The sequence below is a fragment of the Cervus elaphus genome, chromosome 9 (genome assembly GCF_910594005.1).
Source record: "Cervus elaphus chromosome 9, mCerEla1.1, whole genome shotgun sequence".
In the NCBI taxonomy this organism is placed as follows: Eukaryota; Metazoa; Chordata; class Mammalia; order Artiodactyla; family Cervidae; genus Cervus; species Cervus elaphus.
Window position 1 is genome coordinate 65,118,489 of NC_057823.1, and position 10,798 is coordinate 65,129,286.

A 10,798-nucleotide genomic window follows, 5' to 3' on the forward strand; every position below is an offset into this window, starting at 1 on the left:
GTATTGTGCTTCTGAGCCCTACAAGACATCTCCTAAAAAAGGTCACTTTTTTAAGATTGGGAGAGGAAGCTGATATATTTAATTCATAGAAATAAACACACAAAATGAGGCAAAATGAGGAGACAGGGGACTATGTTCTGACTGAAAGAACAAGGTAAAACTCAGAAAAAGAACTAAACAAAACAAAGATAAGCAATCTACCTGATAAAAGTTCAAAATAATCATCATAAAGATGCTCACTGAAATTGGAAGAATAAGGCATGAACATACGAGAACTTCAACAAAGGGATGGAAATTATAAGAAAGTACCAAATGCAAGTGATAAGAGTAGTGGAAAATACAAGAGGGGTTCAACAGAACACTGAATGAGGTAGAAGAAGGAAACAGTGAGCCGTAAGAGAAAACAGTAGAATTCACCCAAACAGAATAGCAAAATGAAAAAATAAAGAGATAAGATACCTTAAGGAATTTTAGGAGCAACCTTAAGTATAGTAACATTCACATTGTAGTTATCTCAGAAGGAGAAGAGGGAGATAAAGGGCCAATAAAATTGTTTGAAGAAATAGTAGCTGAAAATTTCCCTAATATGGGGAAGGAAACAAACATTAAGGTCCTAGAAGGCTAGAGAGTTCCAAATAAGATGAACTCAAAAAGATAACCATTAAGACATATTATAATTAAATTGGCAAGAGTTAAAGATAAAGAGAGAATCCTAAAAATAGCAAGAGAAAAATAACTTGTTATATACAAGGGAAATCCTGTAATACTATGAATAGAATTCTCCCAGAAACTTTATAGGCCAGAAGGGAATGACATAATATATTCAAAGTGCTGAAAGGAAAATAAATTTCCAATCAAGAATTCTCTGTCCATCATGGTTATCATTCCAAGCTGAAGGAGAAATCAAGAGCTTCCTAGTTAAGCAAAAAGTAAAGAAGTTCACCACTAAACTGGCTCTATGAGATAAATTAATGAGACTGCTTTAAGCTAAAAAGAAATGGCACTAATTAATAATAACAGTACATACAAAAGTAAAAATCTCACTGGAAAGATAAATATAAAATAAAGGTAAATATAAAATATCAATCACTTATATGATCATAAAGGTTAAAAGACAAAAAGTATTAATAATAAGAAAAAGTATGTCAATGTATACATAAAATAAGATGTAAAATGTGTCATGCAAAGTATAAATTGTCAGAGGTGTGGTAGTAAAATGTAAAGCTTTGGAATGTATTCACATTAACTTGTTACTGACTCAGAATGTCATATGTACGTGAAAATCATGGTGACCCCAGTGGAAAACCTTATAATACATACACAGCAGATAATAAGAATGAATTCTAAACCTACATTACAGAAAGCCACAAAAACACATGGGAAGAGAGAGAGAGAAAAAAGGAGAGGTGACAAAGAGGAGCTACAAAAATAGCTAAGAATTAACTAAGTGAAAATAAGTACAACATAACAATTATTACTTTAGAAGTAAATAGACAATAAGCTCGCATCAAAAGACACTGAGTGACTTAAAAAAAAAAAAAAAGACTCATCTGTACACTCTCCATAAGAGACTGATTTCAGATGAAATTTCAAAACACAGACTGAGAGTGAAGAAAAAAATATATTCTCTGCAAATGGAAATGAAGAGAAAAAATGGAATAACTATACTCAGATAAAATAGACTTTAAAACAAATAATATAATAAAAGACAAAGAATTGAATTACATAATTAGACAAAGGGATTAATCCAGCAAGAAGTTACAACATTTATAAATGTTTATGTATCAAGAAGATAACCAAGAAATGTAAAGCAAATATTACATAAAGGGAGATACTAACTGTAATACAATAGAATTAGAGGACTTTGATACCCTACTTGTATCAATGGATAGAACATCTAGGCAGAAAATCAATAAGGAATCATTAGACTTAAATGATACATTATACTAGATCTTAATAGATATATATTTTGAGCACTTCAACTAAAAGTAGCAGAACATATATTTTTCTTAAGTGCACATAAAACATGCTGCAGAATAGATCACGTCACATCACAAAACAAGTTGAAATAAATTCAAGATTGAAATCCTATCAGGCAGCTTCTCCAACCACAATGATATGAATTAGAAATCAGCCACAAGGGGAAAAAAAAGAGGTAGGGGCAGGGGGGGAACTCAAAAACTGAACAACCAATGGGTCACTGAAAAAAATTAAAAAATAATCTAGATACTAGTGAAAACAGAAATACATTAAAATATACAGGATTTAATGAAAGTGATTTTAAGAAAGAAATTCAGAGAAATACAGGCTTATCTCAAGAAACAAAAAAAAAATAAATGAACAATCTAGTTTTTTATCTAAAGGAGCTAGAAAAAAGTACAAAGTCCAAAATCAATAGGAGATAATAATAAAGATCAGAACAGAACTAAATGAGATAGTGACTAGAAAAAAAAAAAAGTAAAGGTCAGTGAGATGAAGAAGTGTTTCTTCAGAAAAATAAGCAAAATTGACAAAACTTTAGCTAGACTAAGCAAGAAAAGAAGAGAATCCAAATAAATATAATCAGAAATGAAAGAACAGAAGTTCCAATTGATACCACAAAACTATAATAGATCATAACAAACTACTATGAACAATTATATGCTAACAAATTTGGACCACTTAGAAAAAATAAATAAGTTCCTAGAAATGTAAAAATCTTCTAAGACTCAATTATGAAAGAATAGAAAACCTAAAAAAAATTGATTACTATTAAAGAGACTGAACCAGTTATCAAAAAATCTCCCAACAAACAAAACCCCAGTACCAGATGGCTTAAGTGGTGAATTCTACAAAACATTAAAGGAAGACTTAATAACTGTCTTTCTCAAATCTTTTCAAAAGATGAAGAAGAGGAAAAAATTTCAAACATATCTTACAAAGACAGCATTACCCTGACAACAAAAGCAGACAAGTACACTACACTACACATACACACAAACACACACATAGACAAACTCTTGTTTTTACAGGCCAATATCTTTCACGAACATAGGTGAAAAAACACTCAACAGAATATTAGCAAACTGAATCCAACAGTGCTTTAAAATGACTATACATCTTGATCAGTTCAGTCGCTCAGTCGTGTCCGAGTCTTTGTGACCCCACAGACTGCAGCACGCCAGGCCTCCCTGTCCATTGCTAACTCCCAGAGTTTACTCAAACTCATGTCCATTGAATCGGTGATGCCATCCAACCATCTCATCCTCTGTCGTCCCCTTCTGCTCCTGCCTTCAGTCTTTCCCAGCATCAGGGTCTTTTCCAATGAGTCAGTTCTTCACATCAGGTGGCCAAAGTATTGGAGTTTCAGCCTTAGCATCAGTCCTCCCAATGAATATTCAGGACTGATTTCCTTTAGGATGGACTGGTTGGATCTCCTTGCTGTCCAAGAGACTCTCAAGAGTCTCCTCCAACACCACAGTTCAAAAGCATCAATTCTTCGGCACTCAGCTTTCTTTATAGTCCAACTCTCTCATCCATACATGACTACTGGAAAAACCATAGCTGTGACTAGATGGAACTTTGCTGGCAAAGTAATGTCTCTGCTTTTTAATATGCTGTCTAGGCTGGTCATAGCTTTTCTTCCAAGGAGCAAGCATCTTTTGAGTTCATGGCTGCAGTGACCATCTGCAGTGATTTTGGAGCCCCAAAAAATAAAGTCTGTCACTGTTTCCACTGTTTCCCCATCGATTTCATGAAGTGGTGGGACCAGATGCCATGACCTTAGTTTTCTTAATGTTGAGTTTTAAAACAGCTTTTTCATTATCCTCTTTCACTTCATCAAGAGGCTCTTTAGTTCTTCACTCTCTGCCATAAGTGTGGTGTCATCTGCATATCTGAGGTTATTGATATTTCTCCCAGCAATCTTGATTCTAGCCTGTGCTTCATCCAGCCTGGCATTTCACATGATGTACTCTGCATATTAAGCAGGGTGACAATATACAGCCTTGAAGTACTCCTTTCCCCATTTGGAACCAGTCGTTGTTCCATGTTCGGTTCTAACTGTTGCTTCTTGACCTGCATACAGATTTCTCAGGAGGCAGGTCAGGTGGTCTGGTATTCCCATCTCTTGAAGAATTTTTCACGTCTTTTTTTTTTTTTCCACATCTTGATCAAATGGGATTTATTTCAGGGATGAAAGGATGATTCAACAACCACAAATTGATATGATACATCATATTAACAAAATGAAGGAAATAATCATATAATCATCTTGATACAGAAAACATTTGACAAAATTCAACTTCCATTTACAGCAAAGACTCAATAAAGCGAGTAGAGAGGGATGTGTCTCAACATAAAAAATACATGACAACCCATGACTAACATCGTGTTCAATGGGGGAAAACTAAATGCTTTTCCTCTAAGATAAGGAACAAGACAAGAATGCCAAATTTAGCTACTTTTATTCAACACAGTATTTAAAGTTTTAGCCACGTCAATTAGGCAATTAAAAGAAATAAAAGGTAACCAAACTGGAAAGTAAAAAGAAAACAGTCACTATTTGCATATAATGTGGTACTATATGTAAAAACACATAAAGATTCCACCAAAAAATTGTCAGAATTAATAAGTGAATTCAGTAAAGTTGGAGAGTGCAAAATGAATACATGGATATCTGTGGCATATCTATACATAACTAAAGATAAATTTAGAAAATAAATTTACAAAAATAAGTTTAGATAAAGTTAGAAAAATTATCTCATTTACAATTATATCAAAAGAAAGGAAATAAATTCAATCAAGGAGGTCAAAGACCTGTGCACTGAAAACTGTAAGACACTGATGAAAGAAAATAAATAAGACACAAATTTTAAGATATCCTGTGTTCATAACTTGGAAGAACATTGTTAAAATATCTTTATACTACCTAGAGAAATCTATAGATTCAATTAAATTCCTCTCAAAATTCCAAAGACAGATTAAAGAACTAGAACAAATAATTCTAAAATTTTAAGACTCACAAAATATCCTAAATAGCCAAAATAATCTTGAAAAAGACCAACAAAGCTGAAGGTACCATGCTTCCTGATTTCAAACCATGCTACAAATTTATAGTAATCTAAACATTATAGTAATCACACAAAGCACATAGAACAATGAAACAGGATGTGAGAGCTCAGAAATAAACCTACACATTAATTTATGACAAAGTAGCAAAGATCATACAATGTTGAAAGTATAGTCTTTTTAATAAACAGCACTGGGAAAACTGGACATGTACATGGAAAAGAATGAAACGAGATTATACCATACATTATACTACATACATATACTACATTATACCATACTTGCAAATTAATTCTAAATGTATTAAAGTCTTGAATGTAAGACTCAAAACTATAAAGCTACTAGAAGTAAACTAAGGGGATAACCTCAGTGACATTGGCCTAGCAATGTTTTACTAGATCTGACTCCAAAGGAAAAGGAAGCAAAAGCAAAACTAAACAAATGTGATCACACTACTAAAAAGCTTCCATATAATGAAGGAAACTATCATCAAAATGAAAAGACAATCTATTGAATGGGAGAAGATATTTGCACAGCATGTATCCAATAAGGAATTAATATCTTAAATGCATACAAATCAATGATAAAAAAAGATTAAAAAGTGGATAGAGGAACTGAATAGATATTTCTCCAAAGAAGACATACATATGGCTGACAGGCACATGAAAATATATTCAATATCACTAATTATTAGGGAAATGCAAATCAAAACTGAAACCACACCTGTTAGAATGGCTTTTATCAAAAAGATAAGAAATAAGCAATATTGGAGAGGATGTGGAATAAAGCAAACTCTTGTACAATGCTATGAAGACTGCAAATTAATGCAGCCATCATAGAAAACAGTATGGAGACTCCTCAAAAAATTAAGAACATAACTATATATTCTACTTACAGATATTTATCCCCAAACCACTAATTTTTAAAGACATATATACCCTTCTGTTCCTTACAGCATTATTTACAATAGCTAAAATATTGTAACAACCTAAGCGTCCAGTGATGGATGAAAGGATAAAGAATACAGTGTGTGTGTGTGTGTGTGTGTACACAATACAATGTAATACTATTCAGTCATAAAAAACTCAATCAAAAAGTCGCAAAAAACCTAAACAGACATTTATCCAAAGAAGACATACAAATGACTAACAAACACATGAAAGGATGTTCAACATTGCTCGTTCAGTTCAGTTCAGTCCAGTCCAGTCGCTCAGTCGTGTCCAACTCTCTGCGACCCCAAGAATTGTAGCACGCCAGGCCTCCCTGTCCATCACCAACTCCAGGAGCTTACTCAAACTCATGTCCACCGAGTCAGTGATGCGATCCAACCATCTCATCCTCTGTCTTCCCCTCCTCCTCCTGCCCCCAATCCTTCCCAGCATCAGGGTCTTTTCCAATGAGTTAACTCTTCGCATGAGATGGCCAAAGTACTGGAGTTGCTCGTTAGAGAAATGCAAATCAAAACCACAGAGATATCACCTTACACCAGAATGATCATCCACACAAAATCCATAAATAACAGATGCTGGAGAGGGCGTGGAGAAAAGGGAACACTTTTGTACTATTGGTGAGAATATAAATTGATACAGTGAATATGGAAGATAGCATGGAGATTCCTCAAAAAACTAGGAGTAGAACTACCATACGATAGTTCTATATAATATAGAACTCTATATTATATATCATATATGATACCCTATATCAATATCACATATCTATATCATATACCTAGCAATCCCACTACTTGGCATATATCCTGAGGAAGTTAAAACTGAAAAAGGCTCATGTACACCAGTGTCATTGCAGCGTTATTTACAATAGCTAGGACATGGAAGCAACCTAGATGTACATCATCAGATGAATTGGTAAAGAAAATGTTGTACCTATACACAATGGAATATTACTCAGTCATAAAAATGAATGAATTTAAGTTGGTTCTAATGGATGAACCTAGAGCCTATTATATGGAGTGAAGTAAGTCGGAATGAGAAAAATCACATATATTAATGCATATATATGGAATCTAGAAAGATGGTACTGATGATCCTATTTACAGGGCAACAGTAAAGAAACAGACTTATGGACACAGGTCGGGGGAGGAAGGATGGCAGAAATGGAGAGAATCACATGGACACCTATACAATACCATGTGTAAAATAAATAACCAATGGGAATGTGCTATATGACTCAGGGAACTCAAACTGGGGCTCTCTAACAACCTAGACGGTGTGGGAAGGGGTGAGAGGGAGGTTTAAGGGGGGGGCACGTATACCTTTGGCTGACTCATATTAATGTATGGCAGAGGCCAACAAAATATTATGGAGAAATTTTTCTTCCATTAAAAATAAATAAGTTTTGGGAAAAAAAAAGTGAACTTGGGAAAATAGATGTTTGCAGTTTCACAAATAAATACTAAATATCCAGAGCTAGGACACATTGGTTAAATAGATGATGCATGCCATTAAGATAGAATATTATGGTACCATTAAAATATGCCAGCAAATCTGGAAAACTCAGCAGTGGCCACAGGACTGGAAAAGGTCGGTTTTCATTCCAATCCCAAAGAAAGGCAATGCCAAAGAATGCTCAAACTACTGCACAATTGCACTCATCTCACACGCTAGTAAAGTAATGCTCAAAATTCTCCAAGTCAGACTCCAACAGTACATGAACCAGTAACTTCCAGATGTTCAAGTTGGATTTAGAAAAGGCAGAGGAACCAGAGAGCAAATTGCTAAAATCTGTTGGATCATTGAAAAAGCAAGAGAGTTACAGAACAACATCTACTTTTGCTTTATTGACTATGCCAAAGCCTTTGACTGTGTGGATCACAATAAACTGTGGAAAATTCTTCAAGAGATGGGAATACCAGACCACCTGATCTGCCTCTTGAGAAATCTGTATGCAGGTCAAGAAACAACTGTTCAAACTGGACGTGGAAGAACAGACTGGTTCCAAATGGGGAAAGGAGTACTTCAAGGTTGTATATTGTCACCCTGCTTAACATGAAGAGTACATCATGCAAAATGCCGGGCTGAATGAAACACAAGCTGGAATCAAGATTGCTGGGAGAAATATCAATAACCTCAGATATGCAGATGACACCACACTTATGGCAGAGAGCAAAGAACTAAAGAGCCTCTTGATGAAAGTGAAAGAGGAGAGTGAAAAGGCTGATTTAAAACTCAACATTAAGAAAACTACCATCATGGCATCTGGTCCCATCACTTCATGAAATCGGTGGGGAAACAGTGGAAACAGTGACAGAATTTATTTTGGGGGGCTCCAAAATCACTGTAGATGGTGACTGCAGCCATGAACTCAAAAGATGCTTGCTCCTTGGAAGAAAAGCTATGACCAGCCTAGACAGCATATTAAAAAGCAGAGACATTACTTTGCCAGCAAAGTTCCATCTAGTCACAGCTATGGTTTTTCCAGTAGTCATGTATGGATGAGAGAGTTGGACTATAAAGAAAGCTGAGTGCCAAAGAATTGATGCTTTTGAAGTGTGGGTTGGAGAAGACTCGTGAGAGTCCCTTGGACAGCAAGAAGATCCAACCAGTCCATCTTAAAGGAAATCAGTCCTGAATATTCATTGGAAGGTCTGATGCTGAATCTGAAACTCCAATACTTTGGCCACCTGATGTAAAAACTGACTCATTTGAAAAGACCCTGATGCTGGGAAAGATTGAAGGCAGGAGGAGAAGGGGATGACAGAGGATGAGATGGTTGGATGGCATCACTAGCATGATGGACATGAGTTTGAGTAGGGTCCAGGAGTTGGTGATGGACAGTGAAGCCTGGTATGCTGCAGTCCATGGGGTCACAAAAAGTTGGACATGACTAAGCGACTAAACTGAAAAATAATGTTGAATATTTAATGAAGTGCACAAATGGCCAGGATATTTCATTGAGTGGATAACTATCATCTGTTTAACCAGAATAATATATAGGATATTATCACAGTTTTGTTGTTAAAAATTAAAAATATATACATAGGAAAAATTATGCAAATATATGTACCAATAAACTTTTTGTAGTTAAAAAAATAGTATTAGTCCTGCCATTTTCAATACTCTATATGAAGAGTGAAACTATTATTCTAAGTAAAATAAGACAGGAAAAGACAAATTTCACTCATGTGTGGAAGTTAAATACAGAGAACAAATTAGTGGGTACCAGAGAAAGGGGATAGGTAAAATGGGTGAAGGAGATCAATGCATGGTGATGAATGGCAACTAGATTTGTGTTGGTGAGAATTTTGTAACATATGCAGATGCTGAATTATAATGCTGTACATCAGAAACTTACGTAATTTAAAAAAACTCTCAATATATCTCACCATGTTAATGGATTAGAGGTGAAAAATACATGATCCTACCAATAAATACAGAGAAAGCATTTGACAAAATTCAGTATCAATTCAAGATTTTTAAAAATGATCTCAGAAACATAAGGATAAAGAGGAATTTCCTCAAGTTGACAAAGAACATCTATTTAAAAAAAAAAAAAACCAGTAACTAACAAAGCACTTAGTGATAAAAGACTGAACGCTTTTCCCTAAGATCAGAAACAGGCAAGGATGTTGTTCCCCCCTCTCTAATTCAACATAGTGGTCAAGTTTTACCTACCACCAACAGCAAGGAAAGGAAATAAAGGGCATACAGATCAGGAAGGAAGAAATAAAATTATACATATTTGCAGATGATATGATTACCTAAAAAGAAAATTCCAGAGTATCCACCCTCCCAAAATTAAAAATCACATATGGGGGTTCAGCAAGTTCAGAAGATATAAAATAAACATTCTAAAATCCATTCTACTATATAAAGCAAGTGAGCATGTGGACATAAAAATTAAGAAGATAATGATTTATAAGGACTCAAAACAAATACTTAAAGGCATTTCTGTTGTTTCCAGCAGCTAAGTCATGTCCACCTCTTTGTAACCCATGTGCTATAGCACTCCAGGCTCCTCTGCCCTACACTATCTCCTGGAGTCTGCTCAAATTCATGTCCGTTGAGTCAGTGATAGATATACTTAAATGTATATCTAACAAAATATTTATAAGACTTGTATGCTGAAAACCAAAATCTGCTCATGAAAAAAATCAGTATACCTGAATAAACATACTGTGTTCATGGATTAGAACACTCAATACAGTAAAGACATCAACTCTCCTCACATTGATATATAAGATTTAACATAATTGCCATCAAAATTGCAGTAAGATTTTCTTTGTACATAAATGCAGTGCAAAGGAACTATGTATTAATATATGGAATGCAAAGGAACTTTAATAAGTACTACCATTTTAAAAACAAGAATAATACAGGAAAAATTTCTACTTGATTTCTAGCTTTAAAATATAGCCTTAGTAATCAAGACTGCTATAGTGGCCAAGGTATAGCCATAGAGATCAATGGGGCAAAAGAGAGAACTCAGAAATAGGTGCACACAAATATGTCCAACTCATTCTGGATAAATATACAAAAGCAATTTGACAGAGGTAAAAGACCCTTTTTAACAAATGGTGCTGGAATCACTGGACATCAGTAGTCAAAACAAACAAATAAAAAACTCTAAATGTCACTCCTTATAAAAATTAACTCAAAACAAATCATAGATTTAAACATGATTTTGCAAATCTATATATATTTTAGAGAAAAGTAAGATAAAATCTTTAGAACCTATTTCTAGGCAAACAGTCTTTAGTCTTGACATCAAAAGCATAAGCCGTAAAAGAAAG